The 15,343-nt window shown below is 40.0% G+C and overlaps 1 pseudogene; it reads left to right on the top strand.

Annotated features, from left to right (window-relative positions):
• The first annotated feature begins 14,291 nt into the window (after positions 1–14,291).
• LOC133767747 (proliferating cell nuclear antigen-like) lies at positions 14,292–15,343 on the top strand (annotated as a pseudogene).

Genomic DNA, 15,343 nt, shown 5'->3' with positions numbered 1-15,343 from the left:
CTTAAGGGCTAATTCTGAGGCCAGAGTGCTATTTAGGACATCTGCCATTCTATGAGTCTGCTGTGTCTCCCACTTCCCACGTTGGATCATTCTCTCCTTTTTTGATTCTATCAGTTAGTATTCACAGACACTAGTCTTGTTTGTGTGATCCCTTTGACTCTTAGACCTATCAGTGTGATCAACTGTGAACTGAAGTTGATCACTTGGACTAGTGAGAAGGCATTGGTACATGCCACCTTGATGGGATTGTATTGGAGTCCCCTGGCATGTTTCTAACTCTACCATTTGTGGCAAGTCCAATTGAGCATGTCCCAAATGAGGATAACAGCACAACATACCAAAACTTATGGGATACAGCAAAAGCAGTGTTAAGAGGAAAGTTTATATCAATAGGTGCCTACATCAAGAAATTGGAAAGGCACCAAATAGATGAGCTTTCAAGTCATCTCAAGGATCTAGAAAATCTGCAGCAAACCAAACCCAAAACCAGTAGAAGAGAAATAATTAAAATCAAAGAAGAAATCAATAGGACTGAATAAAAAAAAAATTACAAAAAATCAGCCAAACGAGGAGCTGGTTTTTTGAAAAAATAAACAAAATTGACACCCTGTTGGCCCAACTAACAAAAGAGAAAAGACCCTAATCAATAAAATCAGACATTAAAAAGGAAATGGAACAACAGACACCACAGAAATAAAAAGAATCATCAGAAATTACCACAAGGACTTGTATGCCAGCAAACAGGGAAACTTATCAGAAAAGGATAGATTCTTGGACACATGCAACCTACCTAAATTGAACCAGGAAGACATAGAAAACCTAAACAGACCCATAACTGACACAGAAATTGAAACAGTAATAAAGGCCCTCCCAACAAAGAAAAGCCCAGGACCAGATGGATTCACTGCTGAATTCTACCAGACATTTAAAGAAGAACTAACTCCAATTCTTCTCAAACTATTAACAATCAAAAAAGAAGGAATCCTTCCAAATTCTTTCTGTGAGGCCAGCATCACCTTAATTCCTAAGTCGGAAAAAGACGCAGTATTGAAAGAGAATTACAGATCAATATCCCTGATGAACATAGATGCAAAAATACTCAATAAAATTCTGGCCAATAGAATGCAACAACACATCAGAAAGATCATCCACCCAGACCAAGTGGGATTCATCCCCGGTATGCAGGGATGGTTCAACATTCGCAAAACAATCAACGTAATACACTACATTAACAGACTGCAGAAGAAAAACCATATGATTCTCTCAATAGACGCAGAGAAAGCATTTGATAAAATACAACACCCTTTCATGATGAAAACTCTAAGCAAACTGGGTATGGAAGGAACATTCCTCAATACAATCAAAGCAATATATGAAAAACCCATGGCCAACATCCTATTGAATGGGGAAAAGTTGGAAGCATTTCCGCTGAGATCTGGTACCAGACAGGGATGCCCACTCTCACCACTGCTATTCAATATATTTCTGGAAGTTTTAGCCAGAGCTATTAGGCAAGAAAAAGAAATTAAAGGGATACAAATTGGGAAGGAAGAACTCAAACTATCCCTCTTTGCAGATGATATGATTCTTTTTTTTTAACTTTTATTTAATGAATATAAATTTCCAGTGTACACCTTATGGATTACAATGGCTTCCCCCTCCCATAACTTCCCTCCCACCCGCAACCCTCCCCTCTCCCGCTCCCTCTCCCCTTCCATTTGCATCAAGATTCATTTTCAATTCTCTTTATATACAGAAGATCAATTTAGCATAAAGACTGCAACAGTTTGCACCCACATAGAAACACAAAGTGAAACATACTGTTTGAGTACTAGTTATAGCATTAAATCAAAATGTACAGCACATTAAGGACAGAGACCCCACATGAGGAGCAAGTGCACAGTGGCTCCTGTTGTTGACCCAACACATTGACACTCTAGTTTATGGCACCAGTAACCACCCTAGGCTGTCGTCATGAGTTGCCAAGGCTATGGAAGCCTTCCAAGTTTGCCGACTCTGATCATATTTAGACAAGGTCATAAAAGACAGAGTGAGGATAGTAACCAATGATCCTAAGAGTGGCATTTACCAGGTTTGAACAATTATACAGCATTAAGTGGGGAAGAGGACCATCAGTACACACAGGTTGGGAGTAGAGCCATTGGGGGTAGAGTAGAGGTTATGATTACAAAGGAATGAGGCCCAAGTACGCTAGACAGGGTCTAGAACAAAGGACAGAGTCATTATTAGAGGAGCTAAGAAAGGTGCTGTCTAAGCTACAATTAAGTTTTCTGATTGAGAGGCAAATAGAACCTGATAGAAGGGGCTTGATAATAATCTGGTGGGCTTTAGGCCTTGTAAGTTAAGAGGCCCAGACCTATCTATCTCTTCACATGGGGTATATCCTAAGGGAGGTGTGAACCTCCTAGGGGAAGGCCTCTGTTGACTTTCATTACTTGGCTGGCCTGGGAGGAGAGCTGGTCAGGTAAAGGCAGGGGGCATCTCTAATAAGAAATTTACAGTTCTGCCTGCAATGTTGCTGACCCTACTTGACCATCCCCTCAGCTGCAGTGGTCACTTTGGAAGTTGGGCTGAGTGAAGGGCTTTTCAGCTTAGAGCCAATAAGATCTGTGGCTCTGACCTGGGCATCCTTCGACTCCAGGGCAGGTCCATTTCCAGTGATCCAACTCTTGGCAGAGCTGCCAGGGCTCTTCACAAGTTGACTTCTGCTGAAGCCCAGGCTTACCACATTGAAAGCCACTGCAGTGGACTGGCCTGTTGGGTCTCCTTGATTCTTTATTTAGGGGACCCAAAGAACTCTACTAAGAAGAGTTTGGCAAAGTAGCAGGATATTAAATCAGTGCACAAAAATCAACAGCCTTTGTATACACAGGCAATGCTATGGCTGCGGAAGAACTTCTAAGATCAATCCCATTCACAATAGCTACAAAAACAATCAAATACCTTGAATAAACTTAACCAAGGACATTAAAGATCTCTACGATGAACACTACAAAACCTTACAGAAAGAAATAGAAGAGGATACCAAAAAATGGAAAAATTTTCCATGCTCATGGATTGGAAGAATCAATATCATCAAAATGTCCATTCTCCAAAAAGCAATTTATACATTCAATGCATTACCAATCAAGATACCGAACACATTCTTCTCAGATCTGGAAAAAATGATGCTGAAATTCATATAGAGACACAGGAGACCTCGAATAGCTAAAGCAATCTTGTACAACAAAAACAAAGCCAGAGGCATCACAATACCAGATTTCAGGACATACTACAGGGCAGTTGTTATCAAAACAGCATGGTACTGGTACAGAAACAGATGGATAGACCAATGGAACAGAATAGAAACACCAGAAATCAATCCAAACATCTACAGCCAACTTATATTTGATCAAGGATCTAAAACCAATCCCTGGAGTAAGGATAGTCTATTCAATAAATGGTGCTGGGAAAATTGGATTTCCACATGTAGAATCATGAAGCAAGACCCCTACCTTTCACCTTACACAAAAATTCACTCAATGTGGATTAAAGATTTAAATCTACGACCCTACACCATCAAATTATTAGAGAACATTGGAGAAACCCTGCAAGATATAGGTACTGGCAAAGACTTCTTGGAAAATACCCCAGAAGCATAGGCAGTCAAAGGCAAAATTAACATTTGGGATTGCATCAAATTAAGAGGTTTCTGTTCTTCAAAAGAAACAGTCAGGAAAGTGAAGAGGCAACCGACAGAATAAGAAAAAAATTTGCAAACTATGCAACAGATAAAGGGTTGATAACCAGAATCTACAAAGAAATCAAGAAACTCCACAACATCAAAACAAACAACCCACTTAAGAGATGGGCCAAGGACCTCAATAGACATTTTTCAAAAGGGGAAATCCCAGTGGCCAACAGACACATGAAAAAATGTTCATGATCACTAGCAATCAGGGAAATGCAAATCAAAACCACAATGAGGTTTCACCTCACCCTGGTTAGAATGTCTCACATTCAGAAATATACCAACAATAGATGCTGGAGAGGATGTGGGGAAAAAGGGACACTAACCCACTGTTGGTGGGAATGCAAACTGGTTAAGCCACTATGGAAGTCAGTCTGGAAATTCCTCAGAAACCTGAATATAACCCTACCATACAACCCAGCCATACCACTCCTTGGAATTTACCCAAAGGAAATTAAATTGGCAAACAAAAAAGCTGTCTGCACATTAATGTTTATTGCAGCTCATTTCACAATAGCTAAGACCAACCCAAATATTTGGGACCAACCCAAATGCCCATCAACAGTAGACTGGATAAAGAAATTATGGGACATGCACTCTAAAGAATACTATACAGCAGTCAAAAACAATGAAACCTGGTCATTTGCAACATGATGGAGGAATCTGGAAAACATCACGCTGAGTGAAATAAGCTAGTCCTAAAGGGACAAATATCATATGTTCTCCCTGATCGGCGACAACTAACTGAGCACCAAAGGGGAAACCTGTTGAAGTGAATTGGACACTACGAGAAACAGTGACTTGATCAGCTCTTGTCCTGACTGTTGATGTACAATGCAATACTTTTTTCTTTTTTTTTTTATAACAGGCAGAGTGAACAGTAAGAGAGAGAGAGAGACAGAAATGACTTCCTTTTCCATTGGTTCACCCTCCAATGGCCGCTGCAGCCGGCGCATTGCGAAGATCCGAAGCCAGGAGCCAGGTGCTTCTCCTGGTCTCCCATGCGGGTGCAGGGCTGAAGGACTTGGGCCATCCTCCACTGCCTTCCCGGACCATAGCAGAGAGCTGACCTGGAAGAGGGGCAACTGGGACAGAATCCGGCGCGCTGACCAGAACTAGAGCCCGGTGTGCCGGCACCACAGTGGAGGATTAGTCTATTGAGCCGCGATGCCGGCTGAACAGGCATTTTTCAAAATAGGAAATTCAAAATGGCCAACAGACATATGAAAGAATGCTCAGGATCACTAGGCATAGGGAAATGCAAACCAAAACCACAAAGAGTTTTCACTTTGCCCCAGTTAAAATGGTTCTCATATAGAAATCAACAAATAATAAATGCTGGTGAGAATGTGGGGGAAAAGGTATACTAATCCACTTTTGGTGGTAATGAAAACTGGTGCAGCCCTTGGGGAAGACAGTGTGGAGATACCACATAAAGCTGAAAATAGGCCGGCGCTGCGGCTCACTAGGCTAATCCTCCGCTTTGTGGCACCGGCACACCGGGTTCTAGTCCCGGTCAGGGCACCGGATTCTGTCCCGGTTGCCCCTCTTCCAGGTCAGCTCTCTGCTGTGGCCAGGGAGTGCAGTGGAGGATGGCCCAAGTCCTTGGGCCCTGCACCCCATGGGAGACAAGGATAAGCACCTGGCTCCTGCCATCGGATCAGTGCAGTACGCCGGCCGCAGCGCGCCTACCGCGGCGGCCTTTGGAGGGTGAACCAATGGCAAAAAAAGGAAGACCTTTCTCTCTGTCTCTCTCACTGTCCACTCTGCCTGTCAGGAAAAAAAAAAAAACTGAAAATAGATATACCAAATGAACCATGGAATTTGAATTCCATGAAGGAATTCACCCAAACAAAATGATATCAGCATATGAAAGAATGATCTGTACATCCATGTTCATTGCAGCACTATTCACAATATCTAAGATATGGAATCAACTCAGATTTCTGTCAAGTGATGACCAAATAAAGAAATGATGGAATATATATACTGTGGAATACTACTCAATGGTAAAAACAAATGAAATTCTGTCTTTGCAAAAAAAAAAATGGATGCAATTGAAAACCACTATACTTAGTGAAATAAGCTAGTCCCAAGAAGACAAATACTATATGTTCTTCCTGATCTGTGACAAATAGTATTTAAAATATAATATTTTGGTATGAAATGAACATTGTAAAAGTCAATGATTATTTATAGTCCTTTTCTCTACTGTTGAGGAACAGTGATTTTTTTCCTTCATACTATTTGTTGAACTCTTTACTTTGTACAGTTAATCTTATGAGTATAAATAGTAAATAGATCTTTATAAAAATTAAGAGTGGGAATAGGAGAGGAAGGGGGAAGAGGGTGGGAGTATGGGTGAGATGGATCATCATCTGGGATGTGTCACTATGTTCCTAAATCTGTATATATGAAATACATGAAATTTGTGTACCTTAAATAAAATAAAAATGAAGATATATAAGGATATAAGTTCTATATAAAAATTCTATCTGTTCTCCTCATGAAAATGTAAATCAAAACCACAATGAAATATCAAGTCATTTACATTAAAATGGCCATTGTCAGATAGGAAAAATAATAAATGTTGGTAGGATGAGGAGAAATTAGTACTCTCATACGGTGGTGCTGGGAATATAGAATAATATAGCCACACTGGAAATAAATATGGATGTTCCTCAAAAAGCTAAAAATAGGGGTCAATATTGTAACACACCAAGTTAAGAATTAGCCATCTCATTCTCTTTGGAAACTCACTATAGATCACCAGTAGCCTTTAAAATGGTGGTGGTTCCTTCCCAGACAGGTCAACAAGACAGCCCTTGTGCACACTAACCAACCCCTTATTATCTTATATCTGGATGTACAAGGAGGCAACTAATCTCTTTCATGTGAATTGACGCTAGGCATCCTTAAACATCCCTCTCACAAACTTAGTGTTTCTTAGATGCTGTGCCTGTCAAAAACTTCTCATCCTCTCCTTACTTTCTACGTGACTGTTCTACCATTGTGTGGTACTGAAATTTCAAAATACAGCAAGAATGCAGACTGTCAAATTCAGTCCTAAGTCTGAGCTTGTTGCAACACCAGATGCCTCTGGTCACCAGGGAAATCACTGTGACAACAGCTGCATATCAAGTTCAAGGTCATGGTGAATTCTCAGCAAATGCTACAAAAGTTGAATTTCTCAGTAGTTGATTAAAGAATTTATAAAAGCAGGATGTGTGCTTAAAAAGCTAAATGGAAGATTTCATTTAACAGGCATTTTTCTATTGTGTCATAGGAGATAAGACAATTGGATGCTTTCACAGAAATAAATGAAATAATGATCTGAAATCGATTGTTCTCTGTCATTGTCTAAGATGGAAGGTTCTGACAGGTAAGGAAGTCACAAGTTCAATCCCATACACCATATTTTACAATGCCATGATTTTATGTCCAGTAAAAGGAAATGTTATGTTCTTTGAAGAGCATAAAAGGAAGTCACTTTGTGTGAACTCTACATTGTCTGAAGAGCAGACATCTAAGTGTAGCTAATTTCCTTTTGTAAACTTTGCCCTCAAATCTAGGAAGAGCCAAAGACCTATTTCATTCTCACAATGCTGACTCATGCTGGAGGCTAGAGACATAATGGTTACCAGCTGCTAGAGATGATGAGAAAACTAACCTCATAAATGTCTAAGGGAACCTTGGCCCTTTCACTCCATAAGACATCCATATGCTTAAAAATAAATCACAGGATACATGTTAGGCACAGCCATTAAAATGCTGCTCTGACTCCTGTATTCCATATTGGAGCACTTGGTTTGAATCCAGCTGGCTCCCAATTCCAGCTTCCTGTTTATGTATGTGCACCCTGAGAGGCAGCAAGTGATGGCTCAAGTAGTTGCATCACTGCCACCCATGTAGAAGGTTGATAGAGTTCTAGAATTTCTAACTTCCAGCTTTGACCTGCCTCAGCCCCAACTATGATGGCCATTTGGGGAGTGAAAGAGTAGATTGGCACTCTCGCTCTCTCTCTCTTCTTTTTAAATAAAATAAAGTTAAAATAAAATAAAAATAAATCACAAATAATATAAAACCACCACTCTTATTACTATTGGGATTGGATTTTCTGCATAGTTTTTGCTATTTGTACTTCTTCTAGGAATTGATTGTAACTTTGTCCTTCCTGAAAATTCATCATTTCTTGTTTTCATCATAGCTTCATCATGCATTAAAAATAGGATGTCAAGTCCCCAATAATTACTATCACTGTCCAAGACTTCATAATTGTTATTTCAAGGTGGCCTTTAGAAAGATTTTGTCAGTTTCACTTTTGAAAAAAAAATCCTATTGAGATTTTGATTGGAATTTCACTGAACATATAAACTAAAAATTCAATTAAGAATTTAATATATCTTAAATCTCTTTATATTTCAGAAAATTCTAGGTTTCTTAAAGATAAAATCAGGGACGGCGCTGTGGCACAGTGGGTTAACGCCCTGGCCTGAAGCGTCGGCATCCCATATGGGCGCCGGTTCTATTCCCAGCTGCTCCTCTTCCAATCCAGCTCTCTGCTATGGCCTAGGAAAGCAGTAGAAGATGGCCCAAGTGCTTGGGCCCCTGCACCCATGTGGGAGATCCGGAAGAAGCTCCTGGCTCCTGGCTTCAGATCAGTGCAGCTCCTGGGGAGTGAACCATCAGACGGAAGACCTCTCTCTCTGCCTCTCCCATCTCTGTGTAACTCTGACTTTCAAATAAATAAATCTTTTAAAAAAAAACTTACAAACTTTAAAAAAGATAATTCCTGAGCATTTTATATGAGGGGGTCTATAGTTCATGGAATAGTTTTCAGTTATTTTTTTCTTTATAATTACTAACTGTACTTAAGAAAGCTATTAATTTGGTAACATATGAAAGAATATTTTAAAAATGAATTAATTTCCTTGAGATTTCTAGATATACAATTAAATTGACTACAAATAATAACAGAAGATCCAAGATGACTGAACAGTAAGAGACCACACTGAACTCAGCTGCAGAAATACAATAGAAAAGTTAAGGAACGATTGTGGGTCTAGGGAACTGAGAAATTTTCAGCTGAAAAGGGACAGAATAGAACAGAGACTGTGGGGTAGCAAGTACATAGGATATACATGCCAGCATGGCTGGCCATGCCACCAGCCTACCCTGCATCCACACAGCTGGCTATTCGTCTGGGAGTCACTATCTTCCCATGACAAGGTAGGAAGAAGTTGCCGTGACACCTTATCAGCAGCAGCTGTAACTGAGGGAGAATTCCAGTCTCTCACTGACTTCGCATTCAGCCTGAGGAGCTGACTGGGTCTGAGTGGCTATTTTGCTCTGAAAAGGGGAACCACATTGCCTCTCTCCCCCATACTCCCAAAAAGCCAGCCTCAGTTGGGTGTGGCAGAGTCCTGGCTGAATGATGCGCTGACTCAGCAGGCAGTATGCAATCATACCAAATACAACCAGAGCCAGAGTCAGGGCGATTTACAGGGTGAAGTCAGACCCCTGCATCCTGCAGCTGTGGGAGATCTGGTCACAAACCCCAGAACTGCGCTCACTCATTCTTTTTGATTCGGTAGGGTGGGGGTGGGGGAACTGTTTAGTTTCTTGAGGCTAGCATCAGCAACAGCCCATAAGATACCTGAACATGACCTGAGGAATTTTCCCCTACAACTCCTAACTTACAGTGCCGCGAGCCATGGGAACAAACAGTAACATCATCCTTGCATGCTTTGTGAGAATTGAGGTTAGTTCCATCTGTGCCAGGCAGAACTGGGACAACTGATGATATCATTACAGCCTTTGGAATAACTCACACCCACTTGCACTATCTCTAGTGTTCAATTGCATCACCCTGCTTCAAGCATGTGGCTGCCATATTTCCAATATATGGTTCCTGTCCTAGAAAATCCAGGTAGTGACCCCGCTGTATCCTACAACACCAGGACTGTAACAATCAGTGCCAATTTCCTCAAATCCACTGGGATCTCCCTGATGGGACCTAAGGAAGAACCTGCCTACATTCCACCTCTCTAGATCCATATCTACCAGTGGAAAAATCTCTCGTATTCCTTGTAGTTACCATGTAAGATTGTATTGGGGTTCAGTTTATGTCCCCTAGTCACGGTATTATAAAATCCAGTACCAGTAGGACCTGGCATGGGGGGGGGGGGTTCTTCACATAACACAGACATAGGCTCAGCTATTGATATGACAAGCCCCATCATCACTCAGGCATACCAGTGGGACAAGGGGACAGCCCCCTTTGTCCATCAATATCAAGAAGGAGGACCTGTATATCATAATCCCTAGTGTAACTGATATCCAAGTCTCTGGGTACTGAAGATACACACCCTAGGAAGCCCACATTCACCTCAGAGTCACACTTCTATCCGACAAACTGCAGCAGACTATACCACTGTGCCACTTATACACACTGCTGACATCAATTAAAGAAAAAAAAAATCACTCAGAAGTTACACTCGAGCTTACCTAGAACCAAAGCCAAAGCAACAAGCTAAGCAACACCCTGCATTCCATCTAAATCACAAGCTGTTTTCAAATAAAACATACTCCACAAAAAAGAAACCATTATACCAGATGTAAAAATGTCAATTAGGAACACAGAAAACATGAAGAGGCAAGGTAGCATGACATCTCCAAAAGAACATAATGGTTCTCCAGAAATAGATCATAATCTGAAGGAAATCTTTGAAAGCCAGAAATTCAAAATAATAATTGTAAGAAAACTGATGATGCAAGAGAATAAAAATAGAAAGCTTAAAAAATGAGGAAAACAATAGAAAGCATGAATGAAGCATTCACAAAGAAATTATAACCAAGAGCTCAACAGAAATTTTGCAGATGAAATCTTCAAACAATGAAATAAATACAATACAACATATCAAAATTTATGAGATACAGCAAAAGCATGGTTAAGAGGGCAGTTTATAGCAATTGGTGCTTAAAACAAGAAATTGGAAAGACACTAAATAAATGAGCTATCAAGGCATTCAAAGACCTAGAAAAACAACAAACCAAACCCAAAATTGGTAGGAGAAAAGAAGGCTTCCATAGCCCTGGCAACTCATGACTAGAGCCTAGGGAGATTACTGACGCCATGAACAGGAGTGTCAAATTGTTAAGTCAGCAACAGGAGTCACTGTGTACTTACACTCCATGTGGGATCTGTCCCTAATGTGTCATCTAAAGCCAAGTGATGCTATAACTGGTACTGAAACAGTATTTTTATACTTTGCGTTTCTGTGTGGGCACAGACTGATGAGGTCTTTGCTAATTATATACTGAAGTGATCTTCTGTATATAAAGAGAATTGGAAATGAAAAAAAAAAAAACCTGGTGTTAAAATGGAAATGGCATAGAAAATTAATTAATTTGAAAAAAAAATTATGTAGGATCTCTGTCTTTAATGTGCTGTACATTGCTATTTAATGCTATAATTAGTAATCCAATGGTAGTTTTTTCACTTTATGTTGCTATATGGGCAAAATGTTGAAATCTTTACCTAATATATACTAAACTGATCTTCTGTATACAAAGAGAATTGAAAATGAATCTTTACATGAATGGAAGGGGAAAGGGAGCGGGAAAGGGGAGGGTTGCGGGCGGGAGGGAAGCTATGGGAGGGGGGAAGCTATTGTAACCCATGGGCTATACTTTGGAAATTTATATTCATTAAATAAAAGTTTAATAAAAAAAAGAGTTTTAAACAATGAATTAAATATTTGTAAGTCAGAATCCTGTTATTTCAAATTTTGTTTTGTAGATGTTTGAAGAGAGAAATTTTTCTACTTACATTACAATTTGTCTACCATTTTCTAGCAATACCACTGTAGATATTTATGTTTGAGAACAATGATTTGCTGACAGCATGAATAAACTTGATTATTGTATCTGTGCTGTTAAAAAAAAATAAAATAAAAAATAAAATAAAATTACGGAAGAAATAAACAGAATTGAAACAAAAAAAAGAATACAAAATTAAGAGCTGTTTTTTTTTTAAAAATAACAAAATTGAAAGACAATTTGGCCTAACAGATAAAAGGAGAAGACCCAAGTCAATAAAATCAGAATTGAAAAAGGAAATGTAACAGATACCACAGAAATAAAAAGAACCATCAGGAATTACTACAAAGAGCTATATGCCAACAAATCAGCAACCCTAGAAGAAATGGATAGAGTCCTAGACACATACATCCTACCAAAATTGCACCAAGTAGACATAGAAAACCTAAACAGACCAACCACCAAGATGGAGACTGAATCAATAATAAAGATCCTCCCAAAACAGAAAAGCTCAGCTTCACTACTGAATTCTATCAGACATTTAAAGAAGAACTAACTCAAATTCTTCTCAAGCTATTCAAAACAATTAAAAGGGAGGGAATCTTCTCAAATTGCTTCTGTAAAACAAGCATCACCTCAACTCCTAAACCAGAAAAATATACAACCAAGAAAGAAAACTATAGACCAAAATCCCTGGTGAACATAGATGCCAAAATCCTCAACAAAATACTAGCCAATCAAATCCAACAATACATCAGAAAGATCATGTACTTAGACCAAATGGGATTTATCCCTATTAAGTATGGATGGTTCAACATATGCAAGTCAATAAATTTGATACATGATATTAACAAATTGAAGAACAAAAATCTTATGATTTTCTCACTAAATGCAGAGAAAGGATTAGGAAAAACACAACATCCTTTAATGATCAAAACCTTAACCAAATTGGGAATAGAAAGAACATTCCTCAACATAATCAAGGCAATTTATGACAAACTCATCACAAGCATTTTATTGAATGGGGAAAAGTTGTAGACATTCTCACTAGGATCTGGAACCAGAAAAGAATGCCCACTCTTACCATTACTATTTAAAATAGTCTGGAAGTTTTATCCAGAGCCATTAGGCAATAAAAAGAAATCAAAGGGATACAAATTGGTAATGAGAAAGTCAAACGATCCCTATTTGTAAATGACATAATTCTATATATATAGGGAATCCCAAAGAGACTAAGATGTAGGGGATCCACTAAGAGACTAAGAGATTCACTAAGGAAATAATAAGAGTTTGGTAAAGGATATAAAAGTAGCACACAAAAATCAGTAGCCTTTGTATACACAATGTCATGGCTAAGAAATAACTTCTAAGAGCAATCCCATTCACAATAGCTACAAAAAATGAATAACTTGGAATAAATTTAACCAAGGATATCAAAGATCTCTATGAGGAAAAATACAAAACATTAGAGAAATAGATGAAGATAGAAAAAATGGAAGACTCTTCCATGTTTGTTGACTGGAAAAATTAATTTCATCAAAATGTCCATAGTACAAAAAGCATATTACAGGTTCAATGCAATCCCAATCAAAATGCCAACAACATACTTCTCAGATATATAAAAAAACAATGCTGAAATTCATCAGGAAACACACTATACTCCGAATAGTTAAAGCAATCATATACAACAACAAAAACAAAGCCAGAAGCATCATAGCACCAGATTTCAAGACATTCTACAGGGCAGTTAAAATTAAGACAATTTGGGCCGGCGCCATGGCTTAACAGGCTAATCCTCCGCCTTGTGGCGCCGGCACACTGGGTTCTAGTCCCGGTTGGGGCGCCGGATTCTATCCCGGTTGCCCCTCTTCCTGGCCAGCTCTCTGCTATGGCCCGGGAAGGCAGTGGAGGATGGCCCAAGTCCTTGGGCCCTGCACCCGCATGGGAGACCGGGAGAAGCACCTGGCTCCTGGCTTCGGATCAGCACGATGCGCCGGCTGCAGTGGCCATTGGAGGGTGAACCAACGGCAAAAAGGAAGACCTTTCTCTCTGTCTGTCTCTCACTATCCACTCTGCCTGTCCAAAAAAAAAAAAAAATATTAAGACAATCTGGTACTGGCACAAAAACAGATAGGTAGACCAGTGGAACAGAATAGAGACTCCAGAAATCAACCCATGCATCTACAATCAACTTATCTTTGTCACAGGAGATAAAACTAATCCCTGGAGGAAGGACAGTCTCTTCAAAAGTGGTTCCGGGAAAACTGGATCTCCTCATGCAGAAAAATGAAGATCTCTACTTTATCCCTTACACAAAAATCCACTCAAAATGGATCAAAGACCTAAACCTGTGACCTGATACCATCAACTATAAGAGAACATTGGGTGAACCATGGAAGGCATCAGAATAGGCAAAGTCTTCTTGGAAAAGACCCCATAAGCACAGGCAATCAAAGCCAAAACTGACAAGTGGGATTACATCAAATGGAGAAGCTTCTGCATTGCAAAAGAAATACTCAGCAATGAGAATAGGGAACCAACAGTAAGGGAGAAAATACTTGCAAACTATACAACTAAGGATTAATATCCAGAATCTATAAAGAGATCAAAAAACTCAGCGACAGCGCTTACAGACATGGCGGCATTAAACGGTTGCCAGCCCTGCGAACCAGTCCTGGTCTTTCGGGGGTCTTAGGCACACACCGCTGTATTTGCCCACTCGTCCTGAGCCTGGTGAAGAAGTTTCAGCCAGAACTTTCTCCTTCTACTCGCCTGCAGCCACGACACTGCGACCCCGCCACCATGTTTGAGGCACGCCTGGTCCAGGGCTCCATCCTGAAGAAGGTGCTGGAGGCACTCAAGGATCTCATCAACGAGGCCTGCTGGGACGTCAGCTCGGCCGCGTGAACCTGCAGGGCATGGACTCGTCCCCCCTCTCCCTGGTGCAGCTCACCCAGCGCTCCGAGGGCTTCCACATGCACCGCTGTGACTGCAACCTGGCCATGGGTGTGAACCTCACCAGCATGTCCAAGATACTAAAATGTGCCGGCAACAAAGACATCATTACACTGAGGGCTGAAGATAATGTGGACACCTTGGCGCTAGTATTTGAAGCACTGAATCAAGAGAAAGTTTCAGACTATGAAATGAAATTAATGGACTTAGATGTTGAACAGCTTGGAATTCTAGAACAAGCATACAGCTGTGTAGTAAAAATGCCTTCTGGTGAATTTGCACGTACATGCTGAGACCTCAGCCATACTGGAGATGCTGTTGTAATGTCCTGTGCAAAAGATGGGGTGAAGTTTTCCGCCAGTGGAGAATTGGGAAATGGAAACATTAAGTTGTCACAAATGAGCAATGTTGACAAAGAAGAGGAAGCTGTTACCATAGAGATGAATGAGCCAGTGCAGCTAACTTTTGCACTGAGGTACCTAAACTTCTTTACAAAAGCCACTCCACTTTCTCTTACAGTAACACTCACTATGTCTGCAGATGTACCCCTTGTTGTTGAGTATAAAATTGCTGACATGGGACATTTAAAGTATTATTTGGCCCCCAAGATCGAGGATGAAGAAGGATCTTAGGCATTAAATCCAAGGAAGTAAAACGAAGCTCTGAGAACTGCTTCAGAGACGCCAGTGTGTACTGAAGTCTTTCACCAAATTTGTACCTTTCTGAGTACATATGTAGATACTGTTTTCTGTAAATAACCTGTTTCCCTCCATTGTCTACAATTTGTTTAAAGAATAAAGTCCAAAGTTAAATCTG

The sequence above is a fragment of the Lepus europaeus genome, chromosome 1, assembly GCF_033115175.1.
Source record: "Lepus europaeus isolate LE1 chromosome 1, mLepTim1.pri, whole genome shotgun sequence".
NCBI lineage: Eukaryota > Metazoa > Chordata > Mammalia > Lagomorpha > Leporidae > Lepus > Lepus europaeus.
Note: the sequence above shows the minus strand (reverse complement) of the source record. Positions and strands in the feature narration are given on the sequence as shown.